The following is a 16857-nucleotide window of genomic DNA, read 5'->3' on the forward strand; positions in this document are numbered from 1 at the left end:
ATCAGGAAGTCTAAAGACACTATCAGGCTGCTGATGCACTCACCCAGTAGGTACGGGTTGTCCTGCTGGCGACACCAAACCCCTGCTTTCATTGATTGTTAGACACACATTTTTCCATATCCTGACTATTACATATTGTAATAAAAACTGCACTGAGAATAGGTGTGCAAATCATGATCACGATCATCCTGTTGTTCGTCATTGCCTCGAGCAGGCACCAGTAATATCTCCTTCGTCCTAGCCCTGAGATTCTAAAAAGTGCCACATTCAAGGCTCTTTCAGGGTGAGGAGAATGAGACCCATCATTGTTACTGGTATTTGGCATATTGGATACACCACGGGGAGTTTGCCAGACTCTGCTGTGTGGGCAGGTTACATTCAGTAGCCAGCCAAGTTGTCCAAAGCAAGAATGAGATAATAACATGTTGTGGACTAGTGCTTTCGGAGCTGGGTTTATAGTCTCTGGGTCTTGGCCATTGATGGGATTACACGGCTCCAGGGGGCCAGTTGGTGGGTGTGACCCCTGCCTACTGGAAGATGGAGGATCTGGGTGGAGGACGCTCAGCCCCAATCCGAGCAGGCTTGGAGATTTCAGCCCCGGGATCGGCATGCCTTTGTTCCTCTGCCAGTACTTTCATGCGTGTGGAGAGTGGTCTCAGCATGGTTGTGACTGATTCTGGAGGTCTTCGGCTGCTGGAGCTCTTCTTGGGGCAGGAAGGGAAACTCAACCCGCCGCCCCTCCAAGGGGCCCCGGCAAGGACAGCCAGGCACGGGGACAGGAGACTCTGCAAATTTTTTTTTTTTTTTTTGGTGTTCAAGCAGTTCTCCGTTTATTAGCTCTCACACAAGGGTATTTTTTTTTCTTTTTGCTGTTTTTCAAACTTTTTTTTCTTAAATTTTTATTAGTGAAACACCATGAGGTACAGTTGTAGACTTACAAATTTTTGTACTTGGGTTTCAGTTATACAATGATCGAATACCCATCCCTCCACCGGTGCCCATTCTCCACCACCACCAGTCCCAGTATCTCTCCCTCCCCCCATCTCCCCATCCACCCTACCTCTGTGGCAGGGCATTCCCTTTTTTCTCATTTTGAGTGCTGTGGTTTGCAAAAGAGACATTATGTGGCAATCTTGTTCGATCTATAGTCTACTCTCATCACGCTTTTCCCATCCTGAGAGGAACCTCCCATTACCCTTTATTTGGCGCTGCTTTCTCTATCTGAGCTGCCTTTTCCCCTAGTGTGTGCAGCTATCCTCAAAGCAATGGAGTAATCCTCCTTGAAAATATTTTTTAATTAATAATTTTGCATTCGAGTGGTAGACATCTAGAAGTGTGATCACTGGGCCAAATGAAAATTCCATTCTTTCTTGAGAAATTTCCATATTGATTGTCTTCGAGGCTGGATGGGGTGATAGTCACACTAGCAATGAATGATAATTCCTTTTTCACTATGCCCCTGTCAACGCTTACAGTTTGGGGGATATTTGTCAGTCTCAGTGGTGTGAGGTGATGCTTTATTTTCATTTTGACTTATGCTTTATTTATAATTAGTGATGATGGCCACCTTCTCTTTTATTCTTTTCCCTTTGGTTTTTGGGTCACACCAGTGGTGCTCAGGGCTTACTCCAGACTCTTTGTTCATGGATCACATATCTGGTGGGCTTGTAGTAACATGTGGGGTGCTGCATTTAGCTGCTGTTTACAAATCAAACACCCTATCTGCTATAACTATCTCTCAAGCCACTAACAAACACTTTTCATTCTTTATTGGCCATCTGTGCATCTTCTTTGTGAGAGTGCAGAGAACATCTCTTTATTACTATGTTTTATCCCCATTGTTGTTTAGTTTGTTATCCCAATATTACATTGTTGGGGCTGGACTGAGCCATCAGGGTGAACCCATGTAGACTGTACCGTACAACGAGCAGGAACATAGGGACCCATGAAAATGGGCAAGAGTTCTCATGAGTCCTGACTGGTTTGGATGAGTCTGAACATCTTTTTCTTTTGGTTGCCTTAGTAAATAATTTCATAAATTTCAGTATACTGAACCTGTCAGTCTTCCTTTCCTCACAGATCCCAGGTGCATACTTAGCTTGTTTGTTGTGAGTATGCAGACCTTAGGTTACTTGGCCTGTTTTTTGGCAGTAGGCAGACCTTAGGTCACTTAGCCTGCTGTTGGCAGTATGCAGATCCTAGGTACTTTGTTGGTTTTCAGTATGCAGAAAAGCTTTCAGCTTTGCATGTTCTTCCTGTAACTCCTTTGTTGATAACCTCATTGTATTGAGCCCTTTAGAGTCTGAACTGTAGGATAGTAATAAAAGGAGATTTAGGGGCTCTCTACCTTTGTCACAGATCTGAGAGAACCTAGGCCCTCCATGACATAAATTTCATTTGAGATCCTTGTCTCAGCTACTCCCACTGAGTGAATATTCACGCAACATTACATTGTATCACTTGTATCACTTGTCATCCCATTGAGCACTGATTTGCTGAACAGGCACCAGTAACATCTCCATTTGTCCCTGTCATGTGCTAGGGTAGCCCAATGGCATCTGCTCGCTCCAGGAACACGAAGAGCCTCAAACCGTTTGATCAGGGTTTTGACAAATAAGTCTGACCATCTCGTAGGTGGGCAGCCACGCGTCCTTTTGATGTCCTGTGGAATATAGCCGGTAACAGCTTTAGTCCAGTGGTGTCTCTAAATCAAATTACGGGTCTTCTTAAAAAAGCCACCTTTATCTCCCATTAGCATTGCTTTGCAAACAAGCTGCTTGTCAAACAGTCTTCCAGTAATATGTTATTTTGTTAAAGCACAGACATACCATTATTCTTTGACCAGTGAAATGCCCAAGCACATATACACAGAAAGTATTCTCTATATTTCACATTTTTCCTACCAGAAATTGTATTTTAATTTTAGAGCTGGAAGTTTCCTTTGGGTATTTCTATAAATATTTATTTTTATGAAATATAAATACATGATTGAATCTAAATCTTTTGCTTAATGCTAAATAAAAGAACTACCATTGGTCAATCAAACTAAAAATAATACTTATTGCCTGGTAGATTACTGAACAAACAATTCCAAATCACTGTGTCCTCACTCTATAGCTAAAGGTTCTGTACAGTGACAGTTTTGAGCAGATAAACTCAGTGAGAACAGGAGTAACGTCATAGAAAATTGGAAAAGAAAGGTCATATTTTACGTTTTGCACTATTTTGTGTTTTGATAGAAGAAAAGACATTGTTTATTCTACAAAGTAGTTTTATAGTATTTTAATTCTTTTTAAGAATTAAACCAAGGTTTTCAATTAAGATATAGTGTAATGAACTCATCCGGTAGAAGGATGTGTGTTTGGGGGCTCTTTGGGCAGCTCCCTCTCACCACCTACATCTGGTGCTCTCCAGCTGCTGTTTATGGAAAGGATGGCTGTCGGCGATGGGCAGGGGAAGGAAGAAGGAAGACCAGGCTGGTTGCTGATTAGTTGCTGTTTATTCAATCTCTTGTCTCTCCAATCTCACGCACTCTTCCTTCCTTGCCTCTCATTCCTCAATTCCCGCACTACGCACTGCAACCTGGGCTCTCCTTCTCCTCTCTTGATTATGAACCCCCTGCTTCTCTCTCTACCTCTATTTATCTCTCTTCACCTTGCCCTCCGGACCCATGCTCCACCCAATCTGGAAGGAAAACCAACATAAGGAAGCCCTTCCTGATCTCCGGTGGGCAAAATAGCTCTTAAGGTGTTTTCTTCTTTAGTTATTTTTGTATGGACATAGTAAGAGATACATTGAAGCTTGTAGGGCAGCTCTTCTGGGAAATTCTTGTCACAGACTCAGACTAGAGCGCTCAGGCCAGATTAATCATTCCTAACCCTCACAGGGTCCAAATCTAGTAGTTACTTTTTGGATCATGACAGTATCTGTCCACGACCAAACTCTTAACTTATAGTTAAGCATTAGGCACCTCAGCCAGACCCATCTGGATGCCAGGGTAGTATACAGCTCACCACTTGCCTTGGTTTCATCCAGTCTCTCGTCAGGACCCTGCTTTTGGGAATGCTAGGAGGTAAGGGTAGATGAGGCTTAGGTCAGAGAATGGACACCCAGGAGGAAAATATCCTTTAGAGTGGAATGACTCCCACGTAACAAAAGCATAGCATTTACTACTGTCTTCCTGTGCCCATACAAAAAGGACTTTGCTCTGAATAAACTATACAAAGGACTTAAGGGGAAGAGAAAAACAATATTTACAAATCAAAGAAAGAAGTTACAAATAAACACAGAGGAAAGGAAACACTGCGTTTTCCCATGTCTCCCTGAAATCAGCCAAGATCAGTAGCATGGATGCTTTTACTTTCAATTACACAATGGTTGAAGAAGAATAGATTCAGGATTACAATAGGCTGATAGTCATTTGTGTTTGTTCCTCTCTTGAGTTATTCATTGCAATACACCATACTTGGGGATAGTGTGTAATTTTTTTCTTTTACACATTGCTTTTTATTTTTAAAATCTTAATTCTGAAACATTGCCACCACTGTTTCTTTTTTTTAGTTTTCATTTACTGTTCTTTTAAAGTATATCTATGTATATATACACATATATTAACTTTATTACTGTTGTGTAAACCTGATTTATAATAGCATTAATATTTTTACATTTGGTGTACCAAGTTACTGTATCTCCATGACAGTCACAGTAACCAAAAAACCCTCCCCACTGTCCTTTTTTGACCTTTGTCCACCCACCCCTACCTAGCATTACAACTTGTCCCCAACTAGTAACTTCAGTTCTGTTGTCAGAGTACAAGAGTTTGTTTTCATTGTCGAGTTTACATTCTACTTCTTTGTTGGTTTATATACCAGTTATGAGTGATGTTATCCAACATTTGTCCTCCATGTGACTTATTTTAACAGAATACCCTGTGTTTCTATTCAAGTTGCAGCAAAAGGCAAGATTCTATCTTTTCTTATGACTGAGTATAATTCTATTCTAGATAGATAGGTAGATAGATAAATAGATAGGTAGATAGATAGATATCTACCTATCTATCAATATAAATGTATACGATATACACATATGGTAATCTATACATCACTGTCACTGTCCTCCCATTGTTCATCGATTTGCTCGAGTGGGCCCAGTAACTTCTCCATTGGAGACTTTGTTGTTACTGTGTTTGGCATATCGAATACATCACGGGTAGCTTGCTGGGCTCTGCCGTGCAGGCAAGATACTCTCGGTAACTTGCCGGGCTCTCCTAGGGGGCGGAGGATTCAAACTCGGGTCGGCCATGTTGGCTGCATGCAAGGCAAACGTCCTACCACTGTGCTATCACTCCAGCCCCAATCTATACATATATGTACATATATACATATATATATATACATATAAAACAATTGATTTATCATTCCTCTGCCATTGGATACTACTTGGGTTGTTCCTAGATCTTGGCTATTATAAATGTTACAATCATGAACACTGAACATAGGTATGAATATATCTTTTTTGAATTACTGTTTCTGTGTGGTATGGATTATGTTGCAAGAAGTGAAATAATCTCTGAGTCATATGGTAGTTTTGCTATCAATTTTTTGAGAAGTCTCCATGTTATTCCAAGGAAATTTAAATAGATAATATTTGATCAACAGTGAATTAGAAAGTTCTTTTTCTTCACATCTTACCAATACTGTTTCTTTCTGGTGATTTGATGTAATCATTTTCACTGGTGTGAGGTGATATCTCATTATCATTTTTATCTACAATTCCTAGATATTAAGTTGCTATGAACATCTTTTTATTTACCTATTGACCATCTGTATGCCTTCTTTGAGTAATTGTTTTGGTTTCTTTCACCACTTTTATGGTGTTTTACTGTTGCTGAGGTTTGATAATGCTTAAAGATTTTGATACTATATATGTGGTATATGAATATTTTCTCCTACTCAGTAGGGTGCCTTTTAACTTTAGTCATTTTTTATTTCTCAGTGAAGAAATATCTTAGTTATTTGTGGTTCTTCTTTTTCTTTGACAGTGAAGTTAAAACATTGAATACATCTCTTAAGTCAATATCCAGGAGATTTTGTCTATGTATTCAATGTATTTCATAGATTCTGCTCTAATAGTCCTTTGAACCTCCTTGAATTAATTTAAATATTGCTGCCATTTATTTTTATTTCTTTGAGCCTCCAACTAGCTTAGGCAAGAGGGGAAAAACAAACATTGGTTTCATTTTATATCATGATTCTCAATCAAGAACCACTTTGTGCTATCAGCAAACAATTGTCAATGCCTGGAGAAATGTTTGTTTTGGGAAGGGTGAGAGTGTTACTAACAGCTAATGAGTGGAAGTTGGAGAATACTGTTATGGATTATATAATGCATAGGACAGCATATAATTCTTATTCAATGTCAACAGTATTGAGAGGATGACACTCCATTGTAGTGGAGTGAACACAATGAAGCAAATTCTGGCCTTATTATATTATTAGCTCTGATATTATGGAAAGATGTCAGTATTGATGGAAAAAAGAGATACTGGATAATAAATATATAAAATTTTTCACCTAATATACAGAATTTTTCCATAAAAACTTTTTTATTTTGAGTAAACTAAGGAATAATAGAGCAGACAATAAGTAATTATAAATCACACAAATACGTATGTGTCTGATGAAGCCAAGATTCTTTTAAGGCCATCAAATCCCAAACAAGAACTCTGATAAACCCCAGCATCCATTTTATTTGTGACTTTCTTTGAAAATGTAGGATCCAGGTATGGCAAACTCAAGCAATTACAGGGCCCAGACAAATAATTTATATGGTACAAGTGGCCCAAAGTTGACATTTAAAACATATGGGAATGTCTTTACTTCTACAAAAACATGCATGCTCTCCCATTTTTCTTGAATCACATGGCACTCTCAGTCTTTTGTTTTCTTGTTGTTGACAGAGACAAAATCTCTACCACCACCTATTTCTCTATATTCATACATGTAACAGACAACAACAGTACATATCAACTATCACTTGGCCTTGGTTCTGGGGAGAGAGTTTGGGAGGTGGGTTGTTTTTATTGCAAAATGCAAGTCTGTCCTTAAAAGAGCAACTGTTGCTCAAGTTCTGACAATGGTTCCACTATTGGAATATAATACCAGTTATCACAGAATATGTTTGCTTTTCTTGAAAAGAACCAACAATTCTGTAAACTCTTAATATTTAAGAATTAGTTTATGGTGTTAAAATATTGGGAATAAAAGAATGCATGACCAAGGATTGAAGTTAGCCTCAAGGCAGTAAGTTCAGACACATTAAACTAATAATCTTAATCGTTTTGCCTTTTTTTAAGTCACATTACTCACCATCCAGTCTCAGCAATGCCATTTGCCAATTCAACAATTATTATTAATGTTTACTATGAGTTTGGTTCTATTATAAATGCTGGGAGTACAGCAATGTAAAATACAATGTATGTCATGAAACTGATGTTCTTGTGGGAAGACACAACAAATAAGAAATAAACATATGGCTGGCTATCATATAGGATATAAATAAAACAAATCAAGTAAGTATATAAAGTGATGTATAGTATATGAACCAAATATAGTAAGAAGAAGAGATAGAGAAGCTTGTGGGATTTGCTTTAAAGTAAGGAGATTTTTAAACCGAGAGCAGATGGTAGAGAGAAAGCCAACCCTGTTGGTGTTTCGGAAACTAGAAATCCAGACAATGATAAAGTAGATGCAAAATCCCTGAAGTAGACATGTCATTTAGATCAAGAAGAGGTCATAGAAAAGTAAGTGAGGACCAGTATGGAAAGGCTATGTGAAAAGTTGGGGTTTTACTTTAACAGATGGGAAGATACTGGAGGAGTTGAGCAGAGATATCACATATTTTTATTTACATTAATTATATTTGAATAGGATTGCTCTGAGTTCTATTCTGAAACTTGACAGAGTGCTCAGTAACTCCATGAGACCGGTCTAATACTCAATCTATGATACTGAATCTGTAGCAGTCAATTCAGTTTCAGCAGTCTGAAACCGGTCCTTCAATCTTTAATCTGCTTTCCTCCATCCACAAAGGTACATGTTCCCTATGGAAACCATCTTTCTTCACATTTTCAAACAAAGTAATTGTGTTATATATTTCTCTCTAGACTATCCTAGGTCCCATAACATTGGACTTAATCTACTCTCTGCTAGGATTCTTATAGATGTAATTCTCAGTTGAAATAGATGCCTCACTTTCTACGATCATCTTTACTACAGAAAGGTATTTTGCTTTCCTGAGCTGTCCATTTATTTTCTTACCCTTAAATTTTTGGAATCCCTTTACAACTGTCTTAATTTGGTTTGGAAGGACTGAAGACATATATCTTGGGTGAGATTTATTTGTATCATCTGTTCCCTAGTAAAGTAGATGATTGTGAACCTATTTCTCTTTCCATTATTTTGCAACCGTTGGATAACTTTCCTGGTTTCCTTTAAAGGATGTTCTTATTTAATTCATTCCCTCACTTCATTCTGAGAATCACAGGTCTACCTAGGTTCAAATCGTGATTTTGTTATTCCAGGTTATAGACCCGTAGACAGTAACTCAACCTCTGTTGCTTCTTTTTGTGTGTCATGGAACTTTTATTTCATGACTGTTTTTATGAATTTTAAGTGAATTTAATTATGTAAGGTAGTTAAAATAGTGCTTGAGTTATAGTATTAATCTTCTTATAGGAGCCAAATCCAGCAGTATTTGGGGACCATGGATTGAATTTAGGGTCATTACTTGCTAGACATCTGCACTACTACTTGAGGTATCTGTCCAGTCCCAGTTAGTATTTTAATAAATGCTAGATATTATTAACATTACTAATATTTTCCTTTCAATGATTTCACTTCTTTAAGAAGAATTGGAACCTTCAATGTATATAAAATGAATATATATTTTTCATTAGGTTAGTGTCTGAAACAAAAAGAAATTCAATAACTTACACAGCTTAAAAAATCACTGAATATGATTGCTATTAGGTAAATGTCACTTGAATTGAGTGACTTTTTTAAGAAACAGGAGGAAGAGAGAAAGATCTTAATTTAAATAAATGGAAGATTTTCTATTTCACAAGGCTGTCAGAATATGTGTATAGCTCAGGAATTTTAAGTGGAAATAGCAACCTACCATGAATCTTCCTTTACTATAGTTGTATTTGACCCATATTAGACAATTAGATCTCGCATGGGGTAAGAACTTAAAGGAAGGTGGGGAACAAATGTTGGAAGGAGGTTGGATAGTTCTGTCTTTTCTTTTGACTTCAGAAAAAATAATAGCCCCAAGAGATTAGACTTCATCTCTTTGTAAGGAGAAATGTATGGAAAGAAAAGGCAAATGGATGAAAGGAAGAAAGAAAAAGCTAAGAAGAACAAAAAGAACTTGAACCATTTAAAAACCTCACAGTGAGCTTTATAATTGGTATTTATTTATAATTTTTGTGCTTTGGGCAGTTAAATAGGTAGAATACTAGCATGCAAAACAAACAGAAGTTCTGCTTTTATTCATTTCTAAAACAGATCTGTTTTAAATACAGAAGTTAACTTAAGTATTTTAAGGACACTCAAACTCTCAGAAAATATTACAAACATATTTCTCCCAAACCCTCTTTAACTAATTAGTAATTACAACCAGACCCTTTGAAAAACCTTTTAAAGTTTGACTCCATAGCTTCAAACTTCTGAATGAACAATAATGAAAATGTTGAAGGAAATGATAATAACACTTAGTGATTTTAAACAGAGTAATAGAAAAATTATGATCATAGAGTTCACTTTTTTTTCTTTAAATTTTTATTAGTGAGACACCATGAGGTACAGTTGTAGACTTACAAATTTTTGTGCTTGGGTTTCCATTATACAATGATCGAATACCCATCCCTCCACCAGTGCCCATTCTCCACCACCACCAGTCCCAGTATCCCTCCCATCCCCCCTCCCTCATCCCACCCTACCTCTGTGGCAGGGCATTCCCTTTTGTTATCTCTCTTCTTTTGAGTGCTGTGGTTTGCAAAGGAGACATTGAGTGGCAATCTTGTTCGGACTATAGTCTACTCTCATCACGCATTTCCCATCCTGAGAGGAACCTCCCAACACCCTTTATTTGGTGCTCCCTTCTCTATCTGAGCTGCCTTTTCCCCTAGCGTGTGCGGCTGTCCTCAAAACCATGGAGTAATCCTCCTGGTACTTAGGAGACTAACACCCAAGAGTTCACTTTATAAATTTACAGTATAGACCGGATTAGATAACTATTTTAAGACCATTTCCTGTGGCAGTGGGTTCTAATAATCATCTTTCACTAATTCTTGTCTGTAATTTCAGATATCCTTCTGTACAATTCTATATGTTCATTCATGTATATTTATTTGGGGGTCTGGAGAGACAGTATAGGAGGTAAGGTCTTACATGAAACTGAAACTGAATCTGGTTCGATTTCTGCACTACATATGGTTCTCTGAGCACCATGAGGAGTGAACTCTCAGTACAGAAGCTGAGCACCACCAAATATCCCCAAAGATCCCCAAATAAATATACGAAGTAAAATATGTTTGCAAATAGAAATGTGCACATGTTCAAATAAAATATAAATATTAATGAAAATATGTTTAAATAAAAATTTACATGTGTTTACAGGAAGAGATACACATTTAAATGAAAATATGTCATTCATAGTTTAATGAAAGCCATTGATGCCTACAGATGGGTTAGCATCTTCCAGACTCCATGCTCTTTAGGAGGCCATTCAGTTTTCCCTGTCATTTAGTTTATCAATCTGCTACCTTCATTTGCAAAAAAATGCAGTAATCTGCTTTAACCGTTTCCTGGTGTGCTGCATCTTCCTTTGAGTTGAATCCCTTCTATCTCCACATGGCTTCCTGTTAAATATTTATTATGGGACAGTGTTGGAAATTTGGTGAGATTTTGTATCCAACAAAGGCACAAATATCCCATGCTGAGTTTATCCCCAATTATGTCCCATCCTTGTAATGAACACTTGAGTAAAGAACATGAAAGGACAAAAATTTCATGATTAGTCCAGACTATATTTTAAGTACTGTTACATTTTTAAAACAGCAAGAAAACAATACTACAAGCCTTTCTTAGGCTATTTGTACTTCAAACCAGAAATAAAGTTGTACTTATTAGAGCACATTGACTTACTTGATTAACTCTTTACTTAATTTTTCTTTTTTTCCATAGAAGTGGAGTTATTTGTTGAGTGTTACTTTCGTATGTTATTTGCTGAGATATGAAAAGAATTTTTGGCACAAGAAAGTATTTGACTCAGTAGTATTTTATTTCAATTACACTGGGAGAATTGCTCTTCTCTCTAGGATTGGTTTTTTCTTTTTCCCTGTCTGTCATATGTGCCTAGCAATAAGGCATTGGTTGGAACACCTTCTGAGGTATAAGGTTTGGTTCATTCCCAATTTTACATTTTCTACAAGCTCTTCTCTTTCTTAACATTCTGTTAACAGAACACCAAGCACCAAAGCTGTTATTTTGTCTCTCTTTCCTAAAACACAGTTTCAGTTAGTGCCATGTCAGTCACTCTCGTTGGCATATATCGGGTGTTTCTTAGCTGGTGTCTTCATAGGTGTGGCAGTCCTACCCTGTGCCTTTTGGTTTATTTAACCACCTGTTCTGTAGCCTAGACTTACAGATCCCTGAAGTATTTTGGGGTGTCAAAATTGTACAATTTAGTACTGCGATAATGTCATATAATCTCAAGTCTTTGTTATGAAGTGCAATAGTGGGGATTCCTTACGGAAATGGAAGATTACTAGAATGTAATTTTGGGTTCATAGTTGACCTGCATGTAAATTCTGACCTGATTCAGATGACGTCCCTTTTCAATAATGCTTTCTGCTGGAAATGGAGCAATAATTCACAATTATACATTAGATAAAACTGGATGCCAGTCTTTTATCATTGGATGTATTATTTGGGTGAATAGAAATTTGATATATAGTAATATATAATTGGCTGACGATGTGACTCAACTGGTAGAGCTCACAGGTCTTGCATATGTGAAATCTCGAGTTCCACCCCAGACTGAAATAAACAAACCACAACAAAGTGATTGAAGGACAATCTAGCCACTTACTCCCGCAAGCAAGCAAAAGTTCAATCAAGGAAAGTATTTTGGTCTTTGAAGTTGCTTTGCAACCTCTCCACCTGCTGTAGAACTTAACTCAGTGAAGGAAGTTTATGTCACCATTTAGCTCAGAAGATTCAAACTTCCTTGTTGCATAATTTTAACAGCACATAATTTTAACAGAGCATAAGTTTAACAGAACCAGTTATCTTAATTAGTATCCTCAGTGGCTAATACAGTGCCTGATACATGAGGCATGCATTTTATATTGTTGAATAAAAGGCAAATGGATAAATCAAAGTCTTATTATGCTACTGCTATCTGGAGTCAGAGAAGCTAGGAAGTTGCAATTTAAATTTTTTAAAAGACAGGCAAACAAAAAAAAGAAGGAAAAGAAGGAAAGGGGAGTAAATTCAAGACAGAGAGGAAGCAAGAATCTGCCTCATAGCTGTTAAAGGAGAATTTTTCATATTTTTGTGACATTTATGGCTTACTTAATATTCTTAGAGAAAGTTTTGACTTTTCTCCATAAAAATGTGGTCTGAGTCGTTCTCTGTTACTTAATGCCTTTCTGTCTTTATTTTGTTGCCCTTGTTATCTATTCCCTTTCATACCTGGTTACTTCTATCCTTAACAGCTCAGGAGCAAGGAAATTCAAGTGAACATGTTAAGAAAATTCAGAATTTCATTCAGCAGAGAGAGTAAATGCTTGGGTGTTTCTTCCAGAGCCTTTCCCACACCAAACATCCCAGTTTATCAACAAGCAAACAAGCAGTGATGTTTCCTTCAAACCAAGCTGTTTCCCAAATCGTGTTAATTCTAATTTACAAGGTGTTCTCTTTCAGAATGCAGTATATCTCCCCAATCCCACACTGTTTTTGTTTGTATGTTTTTTAAACAGCATAGCCTAAAAAGTCCTGATGCTGTGGAAATTCTCTAATCATTGTTTAGGACACAATTCTCTCCTTTTCCTGCTGTGGTATTTATAGACTACTGTGGCCCTAAAGCTGGCGCAGTGCCTGATAGGCAGAAAGGTGATTTCAAGGCTCTCAGCACTCTAAAACCCTTTGCCAGTTCATTGCTCAGAAAGTACCTGTACTAAATATTTTTATGCCAAGACCATGAAAATCCAGGTAATGCAGCCATCCTCACAACTTCCCATTTCTTCCCTGTCGGGGCCAGGTCACTAGGTGACTGCACAAACGTCTGTGGGCTAGATTGCATATGGTAGGGCAAGCGGAAACCAGCAAAATTATTGCAGTGCCTGGGCACTGAGGCGCAGAGGCAGGCTTCTTTCCTGCTGAGGCAATCCCCAGAGGTTTTCCTGCTTGGGTAGCACAGACAGGTTTTGGTTCAAACTTTCCGCAAGGAATTTTTTTATTCACCACAAGTTCTACTAATATTTAATGAGTGTGCTAACACTTTCAAAAAAATGTCAGCCCCCCCCCAAAAAAACAAAGAAAGGCTCTTTCTTCTTTGGAAAATACCATATGAATCTACACCCCCCAACTCTTAGCTTCAATCTTGAGGAAACGTTTTTCTTCTTAAAGGTGCAAATAATCTCTGTGTATCTCATAAAACTGCTATAATGGTTGAACAACAAAGAAAATAGGGAGCAGGGAGTTATATAGAGGTCAGGGGCCTTCAGGGGTTGGATTCGGGCACCATGTCATCCACCCTGAGGTGTGCATTGTTTTTCTGGTGACTCCTGGCACCTCAGAACCAGAGCAATACCATGACCCTGGAAGGAAATAAATGGGATAGTGCCTACCAAACTGACACATAGATGGATATATGCAATAAGAAGTCATTCTACATTCTCTTTTTGCTTTCCCTAGAATTTTCCAGAGTCCAAATTGGATAATGATTGTAAAAACCTGGGGCTCTACCTGATGCTTTGTACAATGGGATGACCACCAAGACTATTTTATTGGAAAGCTCTACATGCAGGGCTTCTGAGAAGAAATGCTGCTTTAAAGCACAAATTTCCCTGGAAGAAGAGGATGCTGAAGGACCCCAGAGATTTATGTTACAGAAAATTCTTGCTTCGAATGTATTGCTGTAGACTTCACTGTGATTTGAATGTTTTTTTATTTTTCTCTTTGGGTTATACCTGGCGATGCTCAGGGCTCACTCCTGGCTCATGCACTCAGGAATTACTCCTGGTGATGCTCAGGGGACCTTGTGGAATGCTGGGAATCGAACTTGGTTCGGCTGCATGAAAGGCAAACACCTTATCCGCTTTACTATTGCTCCAGCTTCCTCTGATCTGAATGTGGGGAACTTCTCTAGTCGTCAAGCTGTTCATTCCCCTTTCACTTTAAAATATTTTCCTTCTTACACTCTTTACTTATTGAGTTTAATATTTTTAAACATTCTTTTTTTAAGTTTCTCATTCTATTTCTGATATTTAATCCATTTTAATTTACACATTTAAAGCAAATTAATTTATTTTTATCTATTTTAGATGGTTAATTATTTTTTTAATCTCAGTGGTTCTAAAGTTTTTTAATTTTCATTTTAAATCTCATTTCATCCTGTAATTTTTAACTTTAGCACTGTTTTCAAAGGGGACCAAAGTTTATGATGGTCAAGGGTCACTCTTGGTTCTGCCCTCAGGCATCACTCCTGGCAGTGCCTTGTGGACCACATGAAATGCTGGGGATCAAACCTGTGTCAGCTGCATGCAAGGCAAAAGCCCTACCAGCCCAACTTTTGCACTTTTAACTATATGGAATTTTAAACTGCTTAATTTTATCTTTTACTTGTTTTTAATTTTTTATCTTTAACCTTAGTATATTACTTTTAATTTATATTTAAGAGCCTACTGTGTAGTCATTCTTAAAAAGTAAAAAAAAGTATCTGTGTTTAAATAATTATCTACTTTTTAATGTTTCTTTTTTAATTTTAGTTTTTGGTAATGAGCACTTACTCCTGGCTCTATGCTCAGGCATCACATCCGATTGGCATGGGATAGGGTTCTTGGAACTTAACCCAATTCAGCCGAACTCATGGCAAGATCCTTACCCACTGTACTATCACTCCAGCCCCTAAATGTGTGTGTGTGAGTGTGTGTGTGTGTTTGTGTGTTTAAATGACCAGTTGAAAAGGATGGCCATGAATGAGAAGGCAGAAATAACAGTCTGAAATCTAAAGCTCTGAGTCTTTCCTCTGAGTGGTTTCATTGGGGACTTGCTACCCATTGTTATGCCCCAAGAGATAACAATCAAAAGATATGGAGCCTACGGGGCCGGAAAGATGGTACAGTGGATAGAGCCTTTGCTTTGTACTTGGCAGGCCAGGGTTCGATCCCAGACATCCTATATGTTCCTCCAAGCACCACCAGGAGTAATTCCTGAGTGCAGAATGCTCAGTAACCCCTGAGCATCACTGGGTATGGTCCAAAAAGAAAGAAAGGAAAGAAAAGATATAGGACTTGAGATTACTTTCACAATGGTATATTTAATTTACTGGATTGGTATATTTAATTTACTGGATTAATATTATTTTGTACCATTTACCTACCAATATTTTGCATGAGCTTTTGTGTGGTTGTGGATATTGAGAATAAAACCTTATTTGGTAATCTTATAAATAAAATCGATCCTCAGTCTATAAATCTATAGTCTTTATTTTTCAGTACCAAAACTGAAAATAAGAATAAAATTTCAGATTTTTGCCAGATGCACAAGAGTATTCTGAGATGGAGGTATAGGGTCTATTAAAATGTCTGGTTTCTTGCAGCTGAGATGCATAGAAAGCCAAAGGGTTCTGTTTCCTTAAATTTAGGAAACTTCCAAGAGCATACACCATTTTTACTAATGATAACTGATTGAGATGTAAAAGGTAAGATCTAGACATATTGGTCTCTCAATGAATCTAATTTAATTTGTGTCCAAGACACGAGATTTTAAATCTCCCAATTTTAGAATGTACTATTACATTGGATATCAAAGCATAAATATGGCAGGCCTGTGAGTCAAGCAGTCTTACTACTGTATTTTATGTCATCACTGTCACTGTCATCAATTTGCTCCAGCGGACCCAGTAACATTGTGAGACCTTCTGTTACTGTGTTTGGTATATCTAATAACTCATGGGTAACTTGCCAGCCTTGGCCATGCTGGCGAGATACTCTCAGTAGCTTGCCGGGCTCTCCGAGAGGGGCAGAGGAACCAAACTCCAGTTGACCAGGTTGGCCAAGTGGAAGACAAACGCCCTACTTGCTGTGCTATCCCCTACCCTTGCTTCGGCAGCACATATACTAAAATTCTCATGTAGTATAACCTAAAATTGTTTCCTACAAATGTATAAGTGATATTTACATTTCTGTTATATTCTTAATTTAAGGATCTTGTTGTTTGCAGGGCCGGAGCGATAGTACAGCAGGTAGGGTGCTTGCCTTACATATGACCAACTTGGGTTCGATCCCTGGCATCCCATATCGTCCCCCAAGCACTGCTAGGAGTAATTCTAGAGTGCAGAGCCAGCAGTAACCCCTGAGCATTGCTGGGTGTGACCCAAAAAGCAAAAAAAAAAAAAAGGATCTTGGTGTTTGCTAAACGTGTCATCATTCATAACCTTTTACTGTTTAATCAATATAATTCACCAGTCATCTAATAATTTCCATTTAGAAGTCATTCAGTGTTAGTGGGGAGAAAGGGTGACTCTCCTAAAAGCTATTATTTGACAGTCACAGATATATTTGAAGTT

Source organism: Sorex fumeus, unplaced genomic scaffold (assembly GCF_029834395.1).
Source record: "Sorex fumeus unplaced genomic scaffold, SorFum_2.1 ptg000033l, whole genome shotgun sequence".
Lineage (NCBI taxonomy): Eukaryota > Metazoa > Chordata > Mammalia > Eulipotyphla > Soricidae > Sorex > Sorex fumeus.